Source organism: Rattus norvegicus, chromosome 6 (assembly GCF_021556685.1).
Source record: "Rattus norvegicus strain SHRSP/BbbUtx chromosome 6, alternate assembly SHRSP_T2T, whole genome shotgun sequence".
NCBI lineage: Eukaryota > Metazoa > Chordata > Mammalia > Rodentia > Muridae > Rattus > Rattus norvegicus.
In genome coordinates, this window is record NC_141539.1 from 138,902,501 (window position 1) to 138,926,437 (window position 23,937).

Below are 23,937 nucleotides of genomic sequence, written 5' to 3' on the forward strand. Positions count from 1 at the left end.
GGGTCTCTCTAGGCTCAAAGCTGATACTGCAAGTCAACTTAGGCCCCACTTATCCTGCCTGGCTGGCTAGTGTAGTTGAGGGATCAGATCTTCCAAGGATTTGGGGACTGATCTATACCACTGTGAGAGAAGCCCGTACAGAATCCTCCTCCTGTGGTCTTCCTGCCATGCTCTGATGGAAAATGGGAAAGAACCTTCTTCAGGGGTACTGTGTTGTTCCTGTACCTGATCTATGTCAATATATACCCTGTGACTCTAACAGAGAAGGAATATGAGAAAGGTTAATATAGTGTGACCAGACCTTGCCCAGATTTGCAGGAATGATGCAGTGTACCATAAGAGTCAGTTCATTAAAGACACAGGATCTTCTGTTATCTCTCTCCTACTGAGAAACACACTGTATCTTTCCAGTGACACAGCTAACACTACATGACCCAGATGTGTCATGCTTATACTTACCTTTCCTGAGTCACTGTGGCAGGGAAGACAAAGAGAGAGCAGAGTAGAGGAAGGACCGCAGACTAGGGTTCTGGAAATGGCTGCTGAGGACAGAGATCCCAGGAGAGAACACAAATGGCCTAATTTGTTCCCAACAGTAATCCGAGGAGGACATTTTTAGGCCTCTCTATGATTTATCAGAGTAGGCAAAGGTAGTGTCTTTGGATTTGGGCCTGTGGGATATTTATCATGGCCTTCTTTCCCTTAACAGATCCCTCATGGTGCAATATGTAGGGAATAAAGAAACACACAATGCCGCCCCCCACTCAACCAAAAATCTTTCTAGGTCAGCAGCAGGTCAGGAGGTAGTTCTGTCATTTGGATTTTCCACCAGGACAGTGGGATATCCTAGGTATCTGATGGCAGGATCAGCTCTAGCAAGATGCTCCTGGAAGTCTTCCACAGAATTATGTAGAACCTACCACAGGGTCCATGTGGTATACCAAGTGACAGAGAAAACATATTAATCCGTGACTGAAGTATTGTTGTCTTGTGGGTTTCAGGTAAAGATGGCCAAGTCAATGGTTTCCAAGTGACTGTGAAAGGCTGTCTGAGCCATGCTTGGAGTGTTTCCTAAGTTTCTCTGAGAGAAATATCTTTAGGGCCCTTCCTATTGAAAGGAGTCATTGGTCTATGTGGAGAGCTAAGCAGTTTTCTACTGGTGTACTTGGCTGTGGTTGAGAGCTTATTAGGATCCGACATTAGGGTGCTTTGACTTTTCTGTGTTCATTCAGAAACGGCATTTGTCGGGTAGCATCCACTACTGGGTCTCAGTGATCAAAACTCAGATATAGACCCTTAGGTGCCAGACTGGGGTTTTAACCTGAATACCCTGCTGGGCGAAATGGGATTTTGCTGCTGCATACAATACTGTGGTGGGCATAACTATCTCGGTAACACCTTAGTAGATCCCTTCACAAAAAGCACGGCTGAGTAAGGTCTCTGGTTCTGCAGTAGTAGCATCTGGTGGGGGTACAGGTAGCAGTGCAGTCTCAGGAGCCATCCCGAGTTGATGTCCAGCTTTTTCACAGTGGACCTCCATCTGTTCAGGAAAGTCCTAGGCAGCAAACAGGGTCTGGGGCTGTCACAAGTCTGATGTGGAAAACCCCTTGTTCTTTCAATGCCTGGATGAAGGCTGCTGATGGTAAGAACTATTGGAAAGATTTGTCTCTGAGCGACCTCCTGATTGACATGCTGCCTTCCTTCCTCTTCTTGGGGGAGGCAGTGTGGTGATGCCCAGAGAGCCTTTCATGTGGGCAGAGAGGACAGAAGCTGAAGGCTGTGTCACAAGAAGCCGGGTTTGTGCTTTGAGTCATGGCTGCCCTTTTCCAAGTCTCACAGACTATGTAGATCTTTCCTATAAGACTGGCCAACTAGTTATGTGTCTGCTGTTCTGTCTGGTGTTCTCTGCTCCTTGCAGTTCTTGTTCCTCCCATAGGGGATACATGCGGGATGTGATGCCGGGTGTTTCCTCACCCTCTTTTCCCTCATCCTTGCCAGTTCCTGGTGGGCACCCTGGCATTTTTCACAGCCTGGCATTGGGACCTGGCACTCTCAGCACAGGGCCTTACACTTTCTCTTCTCATCTCCTAAAGAGAGTGAATTTTGCTTTTTTGGGATTTTGAGAGAGAGGGAATCCGGCTGAACATTTTTCTTTTTGACTTCTTCCTTCCTATCCTCAGCACTGAAGCCAATAAAAGCCTGTTCTGTGTGATACTCTTCTCTTATAATTCTTTCTTCTTCCCAATTTTTCTATGCTTCCTTTGAGGGGCGTGTGTTCTGTTTCCTGTTTTGGGTTGTTGCAGCTTTGCTGTTCTGTGATATTTTTATGGAGAGGATTCTGGGGCATATTTAAGGTTCACTGCTGACATATAGTGTGCTCAATATGGCCAGTAGCACTGTCTGGAAATTATGGCTGAGCTTTGTCTTTGCTCTCCTGTCAGGCAAGTTCTACTTGTTGCTTCAGAGCTCTCCCTTCTGGAGAATGTCTGCAGGTCTGCCTTTCAGCCCATCCTCCTGATTCATTTTATTTATGTCTACATCAATTTTTAAAATTCCTATTGCAAGGTGATGAGTTGGGAATGGAAATGAAGCTTAGTGGTAGAGCATTTGCCTGGCATATACATATACCAAGGCTCTAACTGCAGCACAGCAACAGTCACACAATAAGGTACCAGGAACAGGAGTTACATATGTTATAAATGAAAGGTAGCTATGTAAATTGTAGGCATTTCCCACACATGCCCACCTTGACCCACACTCTTTGAATGACCTTCAGTATTGCACACCATTCATACACAGAGCTGAAGGGTTTGTATGCTGTGCTTCCCCCGTCATTTGCAGGTTAGTATTTTGCTTGTAAGGTGGTTGTACTGTCAGGTTTTGTGTGTCAACTTGACACAACCTGGACTCATCACAGAGAAAGGAGCATCCTTTGAGAAAATGCCTCCATGAGATCTAGTTGTAAGGCATTACTGATCATGTGAGCAGTGCCCATTGTAGGTGATATTTTCCCTGTGCTGGTAGTCTTAGGTTCTATAAGAAAGCAAGGTGAACAAGCCAGGGGAAGCATGCCAGTAATCAGCAACCCTCCAAGGCCTCTGAATCAGCTCCTGCTTCCTGATCTGCTTGAGTTCCAGTCCTGACTTCCTTTGGTGATGAACAGCAATGTGGAAAGTGTAAGGTGAATAAACCCTTTCCCCCCCAACTTGCTTCTTGGTCATGATGTCTGTGCAGCAATAGAAACCGTGACTAAGGCAGTGGTGGAGATCCACAGCTTCACTCTTTTGGTTGGAATACAAGAGGTTCTTTGTCCTTTGTTTTTCTATCACAGTGTATGAGACATCTCAGCTCAGTGACTACTTTGACCTCTCCTCTTGGCAGATGTTATTTCAGGGTCTTTGTCCTGCTATGTTCCTTTGGGTGGCGGTAGGTTGGAGGAATCAGTTCCCATGTCACTGAGACACAAACTCCCCCCTCCAAGTCCCTCATCCATAGTGCTGCCTTTGTGTACACTCTGTGGCTCAGGGATTCACCTGCAGTGGAGATGCTATTATATCTGATGTTTTATTCTGAAATGTAGAATGACCCAGTGTGGAATGACTCAGACCTCTGTAGGTCACTCCTGATAGGCTCCTGGCTGGTCCTAGGGCTACATCTTGATCTAGTGAGGGAACTCGTGGTACATTAGGCATACCCATTTCTTCTGTATCACTTTGGTGTCTGATATTTTCCTATTTATTTATTTATTTATTTATTTATTTATTCATCTTTATTAACTTGGGTATTTCGTATTTACATTTTGATTGTTTTTCCCTTTCCAAGTTTCCGGGAAACATCCCCCTAACCCCCCTCCCTTCCCTTCTCTATGGTTGTTTCCCTCCCTATCCTCCCCCTATTACCACCCTCCCCCCAACAATCACATTCACTGGGAGTTCAGTCTTGGCAGGACCAAGGGCTTCCCCTTCCACTGGTGCTCTTACTAGGCTATTCATTGCTACCTATGAGGTTGGAGCCTAGGGTCAGTCCATATATAGTCTTTGGGTAGTGGCTTAGTCCCTGGAAGCTCTGGTTGCTTGGCATTGTTGTTCATATGGGGTCTCGAGCCTCTTCAAGCTCTTCCAGTCATTTCTCTGATTCCTTCAACAGGGGTCCTGTTCTAAGTTCAGTGGTTTAATGATGGCATTCGCCTATGTATTTGCTGTATTCTGGCTGTGTCTCTTAGGAGAGATCTACATCCAACTCCTGTCTGCCTGCACTTCTTTGCTTCATCCATCTTGTCCAATTGGGTGGCTATATATGTATGGGCCACATGTGGGGCAGGCTCTGAATGGGGGTTCCTTCTGCCTCTGTTCTAAACTTTGCCTCCCTCTTCCCTCCCAAGTGTATTCTTGTTCTCCTTTAAAAGGAGTGAAGCATTTGCATTTTGGCCATCCTTTTTGAGTTCCATGTGTTCTGTGCATCTAGGGTAATTCAAGTATTTGGGCTAATATTCACTTATCAATGAGTACATAGCATGTGTGTTTTTCTGTGATTGGGTTACCTCACTCAGGATGATATTTTCCAGTTCCATCCATTTGCCTATGAATTTCGTAAAGTCATTGTTTTTGATAGCTGAGTAATATTCCATTGTGTAGATGTACCACATTTTCTGTATCCATTTCTCTGTCGAAGGGCAACTGGGTTCTTTCCAGCTTCTGATTATTATAAATAAGGCTGCGATGAACATAGTTTTTTTATATGTTGGGGCATCTTTTGGGTATATGCCCAAGAGAGGTATAGCTGGGTCCTCAGGTAGTCCAATGTCCAATTTTCTGAGGAACCTCCAGACTGATTTCCAGAATGGTTGTACGAGTCTGAAATCACACCAACAACGGAGGAATGTTCCTCTTTCTCCACATCCTCGCCAGCATCTACTGTCACCTGAATTTATGATCTTAGCCATTCTCACTGGTGTGAGGTAAAATCTCAGGGTTGTTTTGAATTCCATTTGACTTATGACTAAAGATGTTGAACATTTCTTTAGGTGCTTCTCAGTTATTCGGCATTCCTCAGCTATGAATTCTTTGTTTAGCTCTGAACCCCATTTTTAAAATTTTTTTTATTTCTTATTTATATTTCGATTGTTATTCCCCTTCCCAGTTTCCCGGCCATTTTTACTATGTTAATCCTGCCAATCCATGAGCATGGGAGATCTTTCCATCTTCTGAGGTCTTCTTCAATTTCTTTCTTCAGAGGCTTGAAGTTCTTATCATACAGATCTTTTACTTGCTTGGTTAAAGTCACACCGAGGTATTTTATATTATTTGGGACTATTATGAAGGGTGTCATTTCCCTAATTTCTTTCTCGGCTTGTTTCTCTTTTGTGTAGAGGAAGGCTACTGATTTATTTGAGTTAATTTTATACCCAGCCACTTTGCTGAAGGTGTTTACCAGGTTTAATAGTTCTCTGGTGGAACTTTTGGGATTGCTTAAATATACTATCATATCATCTGCAAATAGTGATATTTTGACTTCTTCTTTTCCGATCTTTATCCTTTTGATCTCCTTTTGTTGTCTGATTGCTCTGGCTAGAATTTCAAGAACTGAACTGAATAAGTAGGGAGTGAGTGGGCAGCCTTGTCTAGTCCCTGATTTTAGTGGGATTGCTTCAAGTTTCTCTCCGTTTAGTTTAATGTTAGCTAATGGTTTGCTGTATATGGCTTTTACTATGTTTAGGTATGGGCCTTGAATTCCTGTTATTTCCAGGACTTTTATCATAAAGGGTGCTGAATTTTGTCAAATGCTTTCTTAGCATCTAATGAAATGATCGTGTGGTTTTGATCTTTGAGTTTATGTGGTGGATTACGTTCATGGTTTTCCATATATGGATCCATACAGCATGCCTGGGATGAAGCCCACTTGATCATGGTGGATGATTGTTTTGATGTGCTCTTGGATTCGGTTTGCCAGAATTTTATTGAGTATTTTTGCGTCGATATTCATAAGGGAAATTGGTCTGAAGTTCTCTTTCTTTGTTGGGTCTTTGTATGGTTTAGGTATAAGAGTAATTGTGGCTTCATAGAAGGAATTCGGTAGTGCTCCATCTGTTTCAATTTTGTGGAATAGTTTGGATAGTATTGGTATGAGGTCTTCTATGAAGGTCTGATAGAATTCTGCACTAAACCCATCTGGACCCGGGCTCTTTTTGGTTGGGAGACCTTTAATGACTGCTTCTAATTCCTTAGGAGTTATGGGGTTGTTTAAATGGTTTATCTGTTCCTGATTTAACTTCGGTACTTGGTATCTGTCTAGGAAATTGTCCATTTCCTGCAGATTTTCAGGTTTTGTTGAATATAGGCTTTTGTAGTAGGATCTGATGATTTTTTGAATTTCCTCTGATTCTTTAGTTATCTCTCCCTTTTCATTTCTGATTTTGTTAATTTGGACACACTCTCTGTGTCCTCTCCTTAGTCTGGCTAAGGGCTTATCTATCTTGTTGACTTTCTCAAAGAACCAACTTTTGGTTCTGTTGATTCTTTCTATGGTCCTTTTTGTTTCTACTTGGTTGATTTCAGCTGTGAGTTTGATTATTTCCTACCTTCTACTCCTCCTGGGTGTATTTGCTTCTTTTTGTTCTAGATTTTTTAAAGGTGTGCTGTCAAGCTGCTGATATATGCTCTCCTGTTTCTTTCTGCAGGCACTCAGAGCTATGAGTTTTCCTCTGAGCACAGCTTTCATTGTGTCCCATAAGTTTGTGTATGTTTTACCTTCATTTTCATTAAATTCTAAGAAGTCTTTAATTTCTTTCTTCATTTCTTCCTTGACCAGGTTATCATTGAGTAGAGCATTGTTCAACTGCCATGTATATTTGTGCATTCTTCCCTTATTGTTGTTGAAGACCAGCTTTATCTCGTGGTGGTCTGATAGGACACATGGGATTATTTGTATCTTTCTGTATCTATTGAGGCCTGTTTTATGACCAATTATATGGTCAATTTTGGAGAAAGTACCATGAGGTGGTGAGAAGAAGGTATATCCTTTTCTTTTAGGATAGAACATTCTATAAATATCTGTTAAGTCCATTTGTTTCATGATTTCTCTTAGTCTGTCTATGTCTCTGTTTAATTTCTGTTTCCATGACCTGTCCATTGATGAGAGTGTGGTGTTGAAATCTCCTACTATTGTTGTGTGAGGTGCAATGTGTGCTTTGAGCTTTAGTAAGTTTTCTTTTATGTATGTAGATGCCCTTGTATTTGGAGCATAGACATTTAGGAATGAGAGTTCATCTTGGTGGATTTTTCCTTTGATGAATTTGAAGTGTCCTTCCTTATCTTTTTTGATGATTTTTAGTTGAAATTTGATTTTTTTTTTGGTTCTTTTTTTTTTTTCGGAGCTGGGGCCCGAACCCAGGGCCTTGCGCTTCCTAGGCAAGCGTTCTACCACTGAGCTAAATCCCCAACCCCGAAAATTGATTTTATTCGATATTAGAATGGCTACTAAGCTTGCTCCTTCAGACCATTTTCTTGGAAAGTTGTTTTCCAGCCTTTCACTCTGAGGTAGTGTCTGTCTTTGTCTCTGAGGTGTGTTTTCTGCAGGCAGTAGAATACAGAGTCCTCATTGCATATTCAGTTTGTTAATCTATGTCTTTTTATTGGGGAGTTGAGTCCACTGATGTTGAGAGATATTAAGGAATAGTGATTGTTGCTTTCTGTCATATTTGTATTTGGATGTGTGATTATGTTTGTGTGCTTGTCTTCTCTTTGTTTTGTTGCCAAGACTGTTAATTTCTTGCTTTTTCTAGGGTGTAGCTTGCCTCCTTATATTGGGCTTTACCATTTATTATCCTTTGTAGGCCTGGATTTGTAGAAAGATATTGTGTAAATTTGGTTTTGTCATGGAATGTCTTGGTTTCCCCATCTATGTTAATTGAGAGTTTTGCTGGATACAGTAACCTGGGCTGGCATTTGTGTTCTGTTAGGGTCTGTGTGACATCTTTCCAGGATCTTCTGGCTTTCATAGTCTCTGGTGAGAAGTCTGGTGTGATTCTGATAGGTCTGCCCTTATATGTTACTTTACCTTTTCCCTCACTGCTTTTAATATTCTTTCTTTGTTTTGTGCATTTGGTGTTTTGACTATTATGTGACAGGAGGAGTTTCTTCTCTGGTCCAATCTATTTGGAGTTCTGGAGGCTTCTTGTATGTTTATGTGCATCTCTTTCTTTAGGTTACGGAAGTTTTCTTCTATGATTTTGTTGAAGAAATTTACTGGTCCTTTGAGCTGGGAGTCTTCACTCTCTTCTATACCTATCATCCTTTGGTTTGATCTTCTCTTTGCGTCCTAGATTTCCTGTATGTTTTGGACCAGTATCTTTTTCAGTTTTACATTATCTTTGACTGTTGTGTCGATGATTTCTATGGAATCTTCTGCTCCTGAGATTCTTTCTTCTATCTCTTGTATTCTGTTGGTGATGCTTTTATCTACGGCTCCTTGTCTCTTCTTTTGTTTTTGTATATCCAGGGCTGTCTCCCTTTGTGCTTTGTTTATTGGTCCCATTTCCATTTTTAATTCCTTCACCTGTTTGATTGTGTTTTCTTGTAATTCTTTCAGGGATTTTTGTGATTCCTCGCTATAGGTTTCTACTTGTTTATTTATGTTTTCCTGCTTTTCTGTAAGGGAGTTCTTTATGTTTTTCTTGAAGTCCTCCATCATCATGACCAAATGTGATTTAAAATCAAGATCTTGCTTTTCTGGTGTATTTGGATATTCAGTGTTTGCTTTGGTGGAAGAATTGGGCTCCGATGATGCCATGTAGTTTTGGTTTCTGTTGCTTGGATTCCTGCACGTGCCTCTCGCCATCAGGTTGCCTCTGGTGTTACCTTGTTGTGCTATTTGTGACAGTGGGTAGACCGTCCTATAGGCCTGTGTGTTAGGAGTGCTGTAGACCTGTTTTCCTGTTTTCTTTCTGCCAGTTATGGGAACAGAGTGTTCTTCTTTCGGGTGTGTAGTCTTTTCTGTCTACTGGTATTCAGCTGTTCCTGTGGGCATGTGTCCTTAGTCCACCAGGCAGGACACTTGAAGTAGAAATGTTGGTCTTCCCTGTGGTCCCCGGCCTGAAGTTGCTCCTGGGGGCTGCGTTTGAGCTCTCCGTGAGGGCGGCAACCAGAAGGGCCTGCCCTGCCTTTTCCTGGGCCCCTGTGCACAGGGGTCCCAGATGGTGTTATGTGTTTTCCTCTGGAGTCAGAAATGTGGGCAGAGTGTAGTCTCTTCTGGCTTCCCAGGCATGTCTGCCCCTCTGAATGTTTAACTCTCCCTCCCATGGGATTTGGGTGCAGGGAGCTGTTGACTGGGTCTGTTCAGATCTGGGCGGTGTCTGGACCACAGGGAACCTGCCGCTTGAGTGCCCCTATCCTCCTGTTCCCAGAGGCCCTATATAGTTTCCTCTTGGGCCAGGGATGTGGGCAGGGTTGGGCCCTGGTGGTCTCTCCTGCTCTGCAGACTCAGTGCCCACCTGTCTGGGCAGTGAACTCTCTTTCCCACGGGGTTTGGGAGCAGGGAGCTGTGGCTGATATTTTCCTTTTTTTCGACTGTTCTGGGAACATTGATCTTCTCCACCTTAATTCAGTTTCATTTATTCTCTTTCATTTAATATGGCCTCTAGATACCAGTAAGGACTTTTCGTCTCTTCTGGTAGTTGCTCTGGGGCTCTGCCTAGTCCCTCAGTATTTCTCTCAGCTTGGACTTGGGGACATTTGTGGGTAAGACAGGCTATTTGAACACCGATATGTCAGCTTTCAATTCTGATCTCCAACTGTGGGGTGGGTGATCACACAGCTTTCCCCTATTGCTCCTGTGTTGAACAGGACTCTTTGGGACTGATGGTTAGTATCTCTAGGCAATTCATGTCTTGGCAGCTCTTGAAATGCCTTTCATTGGTTCTGGGGAGAGATGGTAAGTTTCTCCTCACAACCTTCTAATGCACTAAGTCTCCAGTTGATGTATGTGTCTACACAGAAGGGGAGATGCAACAAACCAAAGACTCTGGTAGGAGCATGTTCAGGGTAGACTTGCAGGGAAACATCAAGGTTTTGCTAAAAGTGTTTGAACACCTCCTGCCTTTGTGAAGCAAAGGAGAGAAGGATGGTCCAGAGTAGCCACGTTGCTGGCATAGAAAACAGGCTCTTACCACTTTGGGAAGGGATTCTAAACTTGTTTTTCCAATGTTAATTTTAACTAATACATTCCTGCTCTCTCTCTCTCTCTCTCTCTCTCTCTCTCTCTCTCTCTCTCTCTGTGTGTGTGTGTCTGAATCTATTTCTGTCTCTCTCTCTCTCCTTGTGTGTGTGTGCATGCTTCCATGTGTGCACATGTGTATCATCTCTACTGCTGAATACCTAGTGTGGTAAAGCTCCTGGAACCAGTGCTGACCAAGGGACCCATGACTGGAGGTGAGTGAGTATTATTCTGAGTGTCTACTCCTGACACTAATGAAGGACTTTGCCACGGGAATGACCATGACTGACTGCAAATGTCTGAAGGGGCACATGTATTTTTGGACCACTGCTTTGGCCTGGGACTCTGTGCCTGGCACTCCTCTGATGTGTGTGTGTCCACTCAGTCTGACTGCTGCTGTCTGAAAAGCTGATTGTGTAGCCTTTCTGAGGGGATTGTGGTTGACATTGACACCACAGTGCTGTTTCTCATTAATATTCATGCCAACTTTCCTTCTATACCTGACTGGAGGACAGATCCTTGGTTCCTAAAAATGTGGAGCAGATGGCAGTTTGGGGCCTTGGTGTTATGGTGCTGCAGAGGCTGTGTGGTGTCTGTTGTTCTTGCAGTATTTACTGGATGTCAAAGGCTCATACCTGCAGCCACCTGCCTATAGCCATGGTGGTAAGGACTGACTGACCCTGTCTGCATGTAGCTTCTCCCCTCAGGAAAACCTTTGGTGGAGAGTCCTGAGACAAATGAAAGGGTAAGGATGGCTTACCCCAAGTTATAAAGGATTGTGGGTAATGCAGGAGCAGCTGGCTGCTGTAGGATACATACACATGTACATGTATCCTTACTCCACTGGGTCTCTCTAGGCTTAAAGCTGGGACTCCAACCCACATTTAGGTCTCACATATCCTGCCTGGCTGGCCACTATAGTTGAGGGATCAGATTCTCCATGGCTTTTGGGACTGATCTATACCACTGTGGTAGGTATCCCACAGTCAGTGAGGCCCATAGCGAATCCTACTCCCATGGTCTTTCTGCTATGCTGTGATGGCAGAATGAGAAGAACCCTCTTCAGGGATGCTGTGCTGGTCCTGTACCTGATCTATGTCAATATCTTCCCCATGGCTCTAGCAAAGATGGAGTATGAGAGAAGAGCATGTCATAGAACTAGACCTGGCACAGTATTGCAGGATAATTCATGGGTCAGTTCATCACAGACACGGGACATTCTGTTGTCTCTTCTGTAGTCAGAAAGTCCCTGGAGCTTCCCAGTGACACAGCCAACACTACATGACACAGATGTGACCCACAGTTACCTTTCCTGAGTCTCTGTGGCAGGGAAGAGAAAGAGAAAGCAAAGGAGAGGAAGGACTGAGGACTAGGAATCTGGAAGGGTGTGCTGAGGACAGAGATCCCTGGAGAGAAGGCAAATGGCCAAACAAGTCCCCAACAGTAGTTAGAAAGACTCTGTGAGAAGAACACACATGTTATGCACTCATTGATAAGTGGCTATTAGCCCAAATCCTTGAATTACCCTAGATGCACAGAACACATGAAACTCAAGACGGATGATCAAAATGTGAATGCTTCACTCCTTCTTTAGAAGGGGAACAAGAATACCCTTGGCAGGGAATAGGGAGGCAAAGATTAAAACAGAGACTGAAGGAACACCCATTCAGAGCCTGCCCCACATGTGGCCCATACATATACAGCCACCCAATTAGACAAGATGGATGAAGCAAAGAAGTGCAGGCCAACAGGAACTGGATGTAGATCTCTCCTGAGAGACACAGCCAGAGTACAGCAAATACAGAGGCGAATGCCATCATTAAACCACTGAACTTAGAATGGGACCCCCGTTGAAGGAATCAGAGAAAGAACTGGAAGAGCTTGAAGGGGTTCGAGACCCCATATGAACAACAATGCCAAGCAACCAGAGCTTCCAGGGACTAAGCCACTACCTAAAGACTATACATGGACTGACCCTGGACTCTGACCTCATAGGTAGCAATGAATATCCTAGTAAGAGCACCAGTGGAAGGGGAAGCCCTTGGTCCTGCTAAGACTGAACCCTGAGTGAACGTAATTGTTGGGGGGAGGGCGGTAATGGGGGGAGGATGGGGAGGGGAACACCTATATAGAGGGGGAGAGGGAGGGGTTGGGGGATGTTTGCCTGGAAACCGGGAAAGGGAATAACATTCGAAATGTAAATAAGAAATACTGAAGTTAAAAAAAAAAGCCTCTGTGAAGACCTCTTTTTTGTCTTCCAGGGTAGGTAAAGACAGGGTCTTTGGATTTGGGGTTGCAGAATGGTTAGTTATCACTAACATTCTGTCCCTTAACAGATCCACCATGTTCCAGTAAATGAGGCATAAAGAAGCATATGACTTTCTTAAACCACAAAACCGTTCTCTGGTCAGCAGAAGATTGGGAGATATTTCTGTACTTTGGACCCTCCACCAAGATACAGGGAGCCCCTCGATAGCTAATGTGAGACTCAGATTCAGGAACTTGCTCCTGGTAGTCTTCAACAGATCTTGTTAGAACCTTCCACAGGCTTCTTGTGGTTTAAAAAGTTACCTAGAGAACATGTTTAGTCTGTGGCTGAGGAATTGTTGTCTTGTGGGTTTCAGGTAAAGATGGCCAAGTCAATGGTTTTCAAGTGGCTGTGGAAGGCTGTTTGAGCCATGCTTGGAGTGTTTCCCACGTTTCTCTGAGAGAAAGATCTTTCCTATTGAAAGGAGGTTTTGGTCTATGTGGAGAACTGAGTAGTTTTCTGCTGGTGTTCTTGGGCTGCGGTTAGAGGTTATTGGGATCTGACATTAGAGTACTTTGACTTCTCTGTGTTCATTCAGAAAAGTCATTTGTGGGATAGCATCCATTTCTAGGCCTCAGTGATCAAAACTCAATTATAGACCCTTACGTGCCATCTCTTCTATACCAGTGATTTAACCTGAAGACCCTCCTGGGCAAAATGGGTTTTTGATGCTGGCTATAACACTGTGGTAGTTGTACCTATATTATTAACACAGTAGTAGATCCCTTCACAAAAACGTGGGATAAGTAATGACTCTGCAGTAGTAGCATCTTGGGGGTGGGAGGAGGCAGCAGTGTGGCACTGTGGTGTCCCCGGAGCCATCCTGAGTTGAGGTCAAGCTTTTTCCCTCCTAGACTTTTATTTTCTTCAGGAATGTCCTAAGCATGGGGCAGGCACTGGTGCTGCCAAGTGGCTGACCTCCTAACATCCCTTGTTCTCTCAATGCCTTGATGGGGGCTGCTGAGGGAGGGGTGATAGGAACAACTGGAAAGATTTGTCTCTGGGTGACTTCCTGATTGACATTCTGCCTTCCTCTTCTTGTGGGAGGCAGTGTGGTGATGCCTTGAGAGCTTACATGTGGGCAGAGTGGCAGGGCAGAAGCTCTAGGCTGTGCCGGGAGAAGCCGGGCTTTGTGCATTTGATACAGATGTGACATGCTCACACTAACCTTCCCTGAGTCATTATGGCAGGGAAGACAAAGAAAGAGGAGAGGAGATGAAGGACTGAGGACTAGGGTTCTGCAAGTGGCTTCTGAGGACAGAGACCCCTGAAGAGAATGTAAATGGTCTAATTTGTTCCCAACAGTAATCAGAAGAGGACTTGTATAGCTCTCTCTGATCTTTCAGAGTAGGCAAAGGCAGTGTCTTTGGACTTGGGGCTGTAGGATATTTACTCTGGCCTATTGTCCCTTAACAGATCCATCATGGTGCATGATGTGGGGAATAAAGAAACACAATGCCTTCCACCCAAACCAAGAACCTTTCTAGGTCAGCAGAAGGTCAGGAGGTAGTTCTGTCATTTGGATTCTCCACTAGGACACTGGGAGCTCCTAGGTATCTGATGTCAGGCTCGGCTCCAGCAAGATGATCCTGGTAGTCTTCCATAGATCTTGGTAGAATTCGTGGTCTACCAAGTGACTGAGAGAACATATTTAAGCTGTGCCTGAGGTATTGTTGTCTTGTTGGTACCACATAAAGATGGCCAAATCAAAGGTTTCCAAGTGGCTGTGGAAAGCTCTCTGAGTCCCGATGGAGCGTTTCCCAAGTTTCTCAGAGAAATATCTTTAGGGCTCTTCCTATTGAAAGGAAGCAGTGGTCTATGTGGAGAGCTGGGTAGTTTTTATCTGGTGAATTTGGGCTGTGTTTGAGAGGTTATTGGGATCCAACTTTAGGGTGCTTTGAATTCTCTGTGTTCTTAAGAAAATTTATTACTGGGTTATCATCCATTACTGGGCCTCAGTGATCGAAACTCAGATATAGACCCTTAGGTGCCAGCTCCTCTAAACCAGTGATTTGACCTGAAGAACCTGCTGGGCAAAATGGGTTTTTGATGCTGGATATAACACTGTGGTAGTTATACCCGGGTAGTTAACACAGTAGTAGATCCTTTCACAAAAAGCACTGCTGAGTAACGGCTCTGGTTCTGCAGTAGTAGCATCTGTTGGGGGCACAGGCTGCAGTGCAGAGTCTCAGGAGCCATCCCGAGTCAAAGTCCAGCTTTTTCACACCAGGCTTCCATCTGTTCAGGAAAGTCCTAGGCAGCAAACAGGGTCTGGGGCTTCCACAAGGCTGACTGTGGAAAACCCCTTGTTCTTTCAATGCCTGGATGGAGGCTGCTGAGTGATGGGTGGTGAGAACTACTGTACAATTTGTCTCTTGCTGACTTCCTGATTGACATGCTGCCTTCCTTCCTCTTCTTGGGAGAGGCAGTGTGGTGATGCCTTGAAAGCCTTTCATGTGGGCAGAGTGGAGCAAGGGCAGTAGCTTCAGGCTGTGTCAGGAGAAGCTGGGATTTGTGCTTTGAGGCATGGCTTCCCCTTTCTCGTTGAAATTCTCATAGACTATGTAGATCTCTCTCTCTCTGTATTTGTTAGTGTGTGTGTGTGTGTGTGTGTGTGTGTGTGTGTGTGTGTGTGTTTGGGCATGCCTGCATGCATGCATCCATACTTGTGTGTATCATCTCTACTTCTGAATACCTAATGTTGTAATGCTGCTGCGACCAGTGCTGACCAAGGGACCCACAACTGGAGGTAACTGAGTGATATTCTGAGTCTCTACTCCTGAGACTAATGGAGGACTTTGACATGGGAATGACCGTGACTGGCTGCTGGAGTCCAAAGAGACACATGTGTTTTTGGTTTTTTTTTTTTTTTTTTTTATCTTTTTTTTTTTTTTTTATTAACTTGAGTATTTCTTATATACATTTCGAGTGTTATTCCCTTTCCCGGTTTCCGGGCAAACATCCCCCTCCCCCCTCCCCTTCCTTATGGGTGTTCCCCTCCCAACCCTCCCCCCATTGCCGCCCTCCCCCCATAGACTAGTTCACTGGGGGTTCAGTCTTAGCAGGACCCAGGGCTTCCCCTTCCACTGGTGCTCTTACTAGGATATTCATTGCTACCTATGGGGTCAGAGTCCAGGGTCAGTCCATGTATAGTCTTTAGGTAGTGGCTTAGTCCCTGGAAGCTCTGGTTGCTTGACATTGTTGTACTTTTGGGGTCTCGAGCCCCTTCAAGCTCTTCCAGTTCTTTCTCTGATTCCTTCAATAGGGGACCTATTCTCAGTTCAGTGGTTTGCTGCTGGCATTCGCCTCTGTATTTGCTGTATTCTGGCTGTGTCTCTCAGGAGCGATCTACATCCGGCTCCTGTCGGTCTGCACTTCTTTGCTTCATCCATCTAGTCCAATTGGGTGGCTGTATATGTATGGGCCAAATGTGGGACAGGCTCTGAATGGGTGTTCCTTCAGTCTCTGTTTTAATCTTTGCCTCTCCCTTCCCTGCCAAGGGTATTCTTTTTCCTCATTTAAAGAAGGAGTGAAGCATTCACATTTTGATCATCCGTCTTGAGTTTCGTTTGTTCTAGGCATCTAGGGTAATTCAAGCATTTGGGCTAATAGCCACTTATCAATGAGTGCATACCATGTATGTCTTTCTGTGATTGGGTTAGTTCACTCAGGATGATATTTTCCAGTTCCAACCATTTGCCTACGAATTTCATAAACTCGTTGTTTTTGATAGCTGAGTAGTATTCCATTGTGTAGATGTACCACATTTTCTGTATCCATTCCTCTGTTGAAGGGCATCTGGGTTCTTTCCATTTTCTGGCTATTATAAATAAGGCTGCGATGAACATAGTGGAGACATGTGTTTTTGGAACACTGCTTGGGCCTGGGACTTTGTGCCAGGCACCTCTCTGATGTGTGTGTCCACTCAGCCTGACTGCTGTGTGAACAGCTGCTTGTGTAGCATTTCTTAGTGGATTTGTGGTTGACATTGACACCACAGTGCTGTTTCTCATGAATATTCATGCCAACTTCCCTTCTAAACATGACTGGAGGACAGAGTAGGCAGATCCTTGGTTCCTAGGAATGTGGAGCAGATGGAAATTTGGGTCCTTGGTGTCATGGTGCTCCAGAGGCTGTGTGGTGTCTGTTGCTCTTGCAGTATTTGAGGATTTCACAGACTCATACCTGTTGTCACCTGCCTATAGCCACGGTGGTAAGGACTGGCTAATCCTGTCTGCATGTAGCTTTTCCCCTCAGGATCACTTTTGATAGAGTCCTGAGCCAAATGAAAGGGTAAGGGTGTCCTACCCTAAGTTATAAAGGACTGTGGGTAATGCAGGAACAGCTGTCTGCTTGGGTATACACACATATACAAACACACACACACACACACACACACACACACACACACGAACACACACAGTTTATGGCAGGGAAAGGGTCTGTGGGATGAGTTTTGGAGGGCAGTTTTGGTTGCAGCTTTTCCTACCCTGAATTATACCCACTGACAGTAACTAGTTCAAAATCTTCTCAAAGTCTTCTTGCTGAGTAGTAGACATGCATGGGTAGGCAGGTCCCTCAGGAGGAGACACTGACAGTATCAGTCTTCAGTCCTCCACTCTGAATGGGTCTGTTTGAGTGGGCAAGGCTAGTGAATTTTTTCAGAGTGTGACAATATGTGCGAGTGTGTGTGTGTGTTTCTATGCATGCACTTGGGTGTATATATGTATGTGTAGGTGCATTTGTTTATGAATGTGTGTGTATATGCCATGTGTATGTGTGCGTGCTTGCATGCCCACCTGTGCATGTTTATGTGTATGAGCATGCAAGTACATGTGCATGACCATGTGTGTGCCCGCATGTTTTGCATATGTGTATGTCTATTTGTGTGTTAGTGCACGTATTAATGTGTGTTATCCTGGGTCCTGGTGTACTGTTTGGGTTGTACCTATCCTCTAACAATGGAGAATGGGGAATTGATTGCTAAGGACATTTCTGCTCACCTGAATAGCCTAGATCATGTTCTACTATTGTCCTGGATATCTTTCTTTATCAGAGTGCCATCCTGGTACTTAGTATCCCAAATTCTAACAGAAACTTCTTGGCCTATGATCCCTACGATTTGGCAGATATCGGTGTCCTCTGGGCCATATTTGACTCTGTAGTATGTGTGTGGATCCTTCAACTCTGAGTTTTTGTCTGCTGAGTTCTGAAACTTTCTGATCCCAGAGAAGATGGCATGTCGGGTGGGTGCACTGCAGAGGCCTGCTGCCTGAAGCCACCATAGGTACTGATATTGATGTCCTAGAGTATAGCTAGACCTGAGCCTGGGACTATCAATCCTAACTCCAAGGGGGCTCTCTAGGCTCAAAGCTGAGTGTCCAAGAAAAGCTTAGGTCTGACATATCCTGGCTGGTTGGCCACTTTCGTTGAAAGATGAGATCTTCCAGTGCTTTTGGGATTAATCTATACCACTGTGATACATATCCTACAGTAAGAGAGACCCATATAGAATCATCCTCCTGTGGTCTTCCTGCCATGCTGTGATGGCAATTTGAGAAGAACCTTCTTCAGTGTCATTCTGTTGTTTCTGTACCTGATCTATGTCAACATTTGCCCCGTGATTCTAGGAGAGACACAGTATGAGAAAGGTTGATATCAAGTGAGCAGACCTTGCTCAGATTTGTAGGATGTTTGTTTACCCTGAGCTTCTGTCCCTTAATAGATCCATCATGTTCCAATATGTGGGGAACAAAGAACCAGATAATCCATCTCCAAAGCAAAAATCTTGCTCAGAAGGTCATGGGATATTTCTGTCATTTGGGTTCTCCACCAGGACATTGTGAGCTCCCAGGTAGCTAAAGTCAGGCTCAACTCCATAAACATGCACCTGGAAGTTTTCCAAAGATCTGGTAGAACCTATTACAGGCTCCTTATGGTCTACCAAGTGACTGAGAAAACATATTTAAGCTGTGCCTGAGGTAGTGTTGCCTTGTTGGTACCAGGTAAAGATGGCCAAATCAATGGTTTCAAAGTGGCTATGGAAGGTCCTCTGAATCCTGCATGGAGTGTTTCTCAAGTTTCTCTAAGAGAAAGATATTTAGGACCCTTCCTATTGAAAGGAGGCATTGGTCTTTGGAGTTCTCAGTTGTTATCTGCTGGTGTTTCTTGACTCTGGGGAGAGGCTATTGGCATCTGATTTTAGGACTCTTAGATGTCTCTATTGCCAGTCAGAATTGTATGTAGGGTAGTATCAATTAATGGACTTCTGTCGTCACTTCTTAGCTAGAGATCCTTAGGTGCCAGCTCTTCAAGTCTCACTGCTTTGATCTGCATAGTCTTCAAGGCACAATGGGTTTTTGCTGCTGAATATTCCATTGTAGTAGCTACCATAGTTAAAAACATAGTAGTAGATCCCTTCACAAAAAATCCTGGCAAGCAAGAGCTCTGGTTCTGCAGGAGTAGGGTCCTGTGGAGACACAGGAAGCAGTCTCAATGGTGCCCCCTGAGTTGAGGTCCTGCTTTTTCCCTCCCAGAATTTTATTTTCTTCAGGAATATCTTAGGCATGAGGTAGGCACTGTGGCTGCCACCAGGCTGATATCCTAACACCCCTTGTTCTCTCAATGCCTGTATTGGGGCTGCTGAGGGAGGGGTGCTAAGAACTACTGGAAAGATTTGTCTCTGGGTGACTTCCTGATTGACATTCTGCCTTCCTCTTCTTGTGGGAGGCAGTATGGTGATGACTTGAGAGCCTTACATGTGGGCATCGAGGAGCAAGGGCAGAAGCTTCAGGCTGGGTCAGGAGAAGCCAGGCTTTGTGCTTTGAGGCATGGCTGTCCTTTTCTCTTTGGAAGTCTCACAGACTATGTAGATCTTTCTTATAAGACTTGTTTACTTCTGTGTCTGCTGCTCTGTTTAACATTCTCTGCTCCTTGCAGTTCTTGTTCTTATCAGATGGGACACATATGTGATGTCATGATGGTTGTTACCTCACGCTCTTCTCCCTAGTCCTTCTCTATTCCAGGTGGGCACCCTGGCATTTTTCACAGTTGGGCAGGGGGCCTGGCACTCTCAACACAGGGGCTTACACTTTCTCTTCTCATCTCCTAAAGAGAGAGTGAATTTTCCTTGTTGGAAATCCTGCTGAACATTTTTCTTTTTGACTTGGTCCTTCCTATCCTCCGCAATGAAGCCAATAAAAGCCTGTTCTGTGTGATATTCTTCTCTTATAATTCTTTCCTCTTCCCATTTTGTCTACGCTTTCTTTGAGTGGCATGTGTTCTGTTTCCCGTTTTGGACTGTTGCAGCTTTGCTGTTCTGTGACATTTTTATGCAAAGGATTCTGGGGCATATTTGGTGTTCATTGCTGACTTTCAGTGCTGTCAGTGTGACCCAGGAGCATTGTCAGGAAGTTCCTTCTGAGCTCTCTTCTTTGCGCTCCTGTCAGGCAAGTTCTACCTGGTGCTTCAGAGCTCTTCATTCTGGAGAATTTCTGCAGGTCTGTCTTTCAGTCCCTTCTCCTGATTCTTTTTGTTTATGTCTACATTAACTTTTAAAATTCCTATTGCAAGGTAATGAGTTGGGAATGGGAATGCAGCTTTGTGGTAGAGCAATTACCTGGCATACACATGCACTTGGGCTCAATTTGCAGTTTAGCAACAGTCACACCAGTTAGTTACCAGGAACAATGGCTACATATGTCATAAATGCAAGGTAGCTATGTAAATTGTATGCATTTCCCACAGATGCCCACCTTGGCCCCCATTCCTTGGATGACCTGCAGTATTGTATGCCATAAATACAAAGAGTTCAAAGCTTTGTGTGCTGTGTTTTTCCTGTCATTTGCAGGTTGCTAGTTTTCTTGTAAGGTGGTTGTACTGTCTTGTTTTGTGTGTCAACTTGACACAAGCTGGAGTTATCCAAGAAAGGAGCATCCCTTGAAAAAATGGCTGCATGAGATCTAGTTGTAAGGCATTTTTACAATTAGTGATCAAGTGGGGAGGGCCCCTTGTGGGTGGTACTGTCCTTGGGCTGGTAGTCTTGGGTTTTATAAGAAAGCAATGTGATTGTGCCCCCTGACCCCAGGGACCTAGGAGCAGTAAAGGCAGGACTCATCAAGCTCCTGCCTCAAAAAAAGGCTGAAAGCCAGCTGCCAGGAGCGACATGCCAGAAAGCAGAGAAAAGACAAACTTTTATGCTCCAAGTGACTTGCCTGATGGACTCAGGACATACAAAGGCAGAAGTCCTCTGGGACCTGGCACTTCGAGTTTCTAGTGTGGCCTGAACCTCTCTGAACCCATCCATAGCTCCCTTCTCCCAAATCATATGGGACAGAGAGCTGAACACCCAGAAGTCCGGGCAATCCTGAGACTGCAGGGCAGGTCATACTGCTACTTCTGCCTATGTTTGCCCACATATCTGGCCCAAGAGGAAACTGCATAGTGTCTCTGGACACAGGAATATAGGAGCAGTCAGCTGCAGGAGCCCCAAGGTCTAGATCTGTGCCTGGATCTGAACTGAATCAGTTGAACAGCTCCCTGCACTCAAATCCCGTGTGTGTGTGTGTGTGTGTGTGTGTCGGGGGTAGACCATCAGAGGTGTAGACAGTCCTGTGAAACCAGAGGCGACTACTCTCTGCCCACATTCCTGACTCAAGAGGAAAACACCTTGTGCCATCTGTGCACCTTGTGCACAGGGACCTCAGAGAAGTAGGGGCAGGACCCTTTCCAGTTGCTGCCCTGATGGATAGCTGAAAGCCAGCCTCTAGGAGTGACTACATGCCTGTGAGCAGAACACTCTGTTTGCATAACTGGCTGAAAGAAAACAGGAAAACAGGTCTCTAGGAGTCCTGACACACAGGCCCACAAGAGGGTCAAGCCTCCATCGGAACCAGCAAGACAAGCTAACACCAGAGACAATCTGATGGTGAGAGGCAAGTGCAGAACCCAAGCAACAGAAACCAAGAGTACTTGGCATCATCAGAGTCCAATTCTCCCACCAAAGCAAACACTGGATATCCAAACACACCGGAAAAGCAAGATCTAGATTTAAAATTACATTTTATCATGATGATGGAAGATTTTAAGAAAGTCATAAATAACTCCCTTAAGGAAATGCAGGACAACACAAGTAAACAAGGAGAAGCGCTTAAAGAGGAAACACAAAAATCCCTTAAAGAACTACTGGTAAAAACAACCAAACAGGAGAAGGAAGTGAACAAAACCATCCGGGAGTCAAAAATGGAAATATAAACAATAACAAAAGCACAAAGGGAGACAACCCAGGATATAGAAAACCTAGGGAGGAGATCAGGAGTCATAGATGCGAGCATCACCAACAGAATACAAGAGATAGAAGAGAGAATTTCAGGAGCAGAAGATACCATAGAAAACATCAACACAACTGTCAAAGATAATGTAAAAAGCTCCTAGCCCAAAACGTACAAAAAATCCAGGACACAATGAGAAGATATAACCTAAGGATAATAAGAGGAGAGTGAAGACTCCCAATTTATCTTCAAGAAAATCATAGAAGAAAACTTCCCTAATCTAAAGAAAGAGATGCCCATAAACATACAAGAAGCCTACAGAACTCCACATTTATTGGACCAGAAAAGAAACTCCTCCTGTCACATAATAGTCAAAACACCAAATGCACAAAACAAAGAAGGAATATTAAAAGCAGTAAGGGAAAAACGTCAAGTAACATATAAAGGCAGACCTATCAGAATCACACCAGACTTCTCACCAGAGATTATGAAAGCCAGAAGATCCTGGGCAGATGTCATACAGACCCTAAGAGAACACAAATGCCAGCGCAGGCTACTATATCCAGCAAAACTAAATTAATATAGATGGAGAAACCAAGACATTCCATGACAAAACCAAATTTACACAATATCTTCCCTCACATCCAGCCCTACAAAGGATAATAAATGGCAAAGCCCAACACAAGGAAGCAAGCTACACCCTAGAAAAAGCAAGAAATTAATCCTTTTGCAACAACACCAGAAGAAGAGAAGCACACAAACATAATCCCACCTCCAAACACAAAAATAACAGGAAGCAACAATCACTATGCCTTAATATCTCTCAACGTCAATGGACTCAATCCCCCAATGAAAAGACACAGGTTAACAGACTGGATACATAAAGAGGACCTAGCATTTTGCTGCCTAGAGGAAACATACCTCAGAGACAAAGACAGACACTACCTCAGAGTAAAATGATGGAAAACACATTTTCAATCAAATGGTCTGAAAGAGAAAGCTGGAGTAGCCATTCTAATATAGAATAAAATCAACTTTCAACCAAAAGTCATCGAAAAAGATAAGGAAGGACACTTCATATTCATCAAAGGAAAAATCCACCAAGATGAACTCTCAATCCTAAATACCTATGCTCCAAATACAAGGGCATCTATATATAGAAAAGAAACCTTACTGAAGCTCAAAGCACATATTGCACCTCACACAACAATAGTAGGAGATTTCAACACCACACTCTCATCAATGGACAGATCATTGAAACAGAAATTAAACAGAGACATAGAGAGACTAACAGAAGTTATGAACCAAATGGACTTAACATATTTATAGAACATTCCATGCTAAAACAAAAGGATATGTTCTTCTCACCACCTCATGGTATCTTCTCCAAAATAGACCATATATTCAGTCACAAAACAGGCCTCAAAAGATACTGAAAGATACACATAGCCCTACGCATCCTATCAGACCACCATTGTTTAAGGCTGGTCTTCAATTACAACAATAAGGAAAGAACACCCACATATACATGGAAATTGAACAATGCTCTACTCAATGATAACCTGGTCAAGGAAGAAATAAAGAAAAAAATTAAAGACTTCTTAGAACTTGATGAAAATGAAGGTACAACATACCCAAACTTATGGGACACAATGAAAGCTGTGCTAAGAGGAAAACCCATAACTCTGAGTGCCTGAAGGAAGAAACAGGAGAGAGTATATATCAGCAGCTTGACAGCACACCTAAAAGCTCTAGAATAAAAACGAAGCAAATACACCCAGGAGGAGTACAAGGCACGAAATAATCAAACTCAGAGCTGAAATCAACCAAGTAGAAACAAAAAGGACTATACAAAGAATCAACAGAACCAAAAATTGGTTCTTTGAGAAAATCAACAAGATACACAAACCCTTAGCCAGACTAACCAGAAGGCACAGAGAGTGTGTCCAAATTAACAAAATCAGAAACGAAAAGGGAGACATAACAGAATCAGAGGAAATTCAAAAAATCATCAGATCCTACTACAAAAGCCTATATTTAACACTGGAAAATCTGGAGGAAGTGGACAATTTTCTAGACAAATACCAGGTACCAAAGTTAAATCAGGAGCAGGTAAACCATTTAAACATCCCTATAACTCCTAAAGAAATG

General features: G+C 43.9%; 1 long non-coding RNA gene and 2 gene segments (V, D, J or C); 1 reads left to right on the plus strand and 2 right to left on the minus strand.

Moving 5' to 3' along the window:
• Positions 1 to 23,937, minus strand: part of LOC148005510 (Ig gamma-2C chain C region-like) — a 390,070-nt gene that overhangs the window by 130,618 nt on the left and 235,515 nt on the right.
• The window catches only part of LOC148005512 (immunoglobulin heavy constant mu-like), a 179,715-nt gene that overhangs the window by 82,590 nt on the left and 73,188 nt on the right, over positions 1 to 23,937 (minus strand).
• Positions 1 to 23,937, plus strand: part of LOC148005513 (LINE-1 retrotransposable element ORF1 protein-like) — a 139,110-nt gene that overhangs the window by 48,709 nt on the left and 66,464 nt on the right. For all 9 annotated transcript variants that reach the window (XR_015623415.1, XR_015623424.1, XR_015623425.1 and 6 more), the window contains one exon: positions 10,375 to 10,424. This is a non-coding gene — a long non-coding RNA (LINE-1 retrotransposable element ORF1 protein-like). The remainder of the gene's footprint in view (positions 1 to 10,374; positions 10,425 to 23,937) is intronic.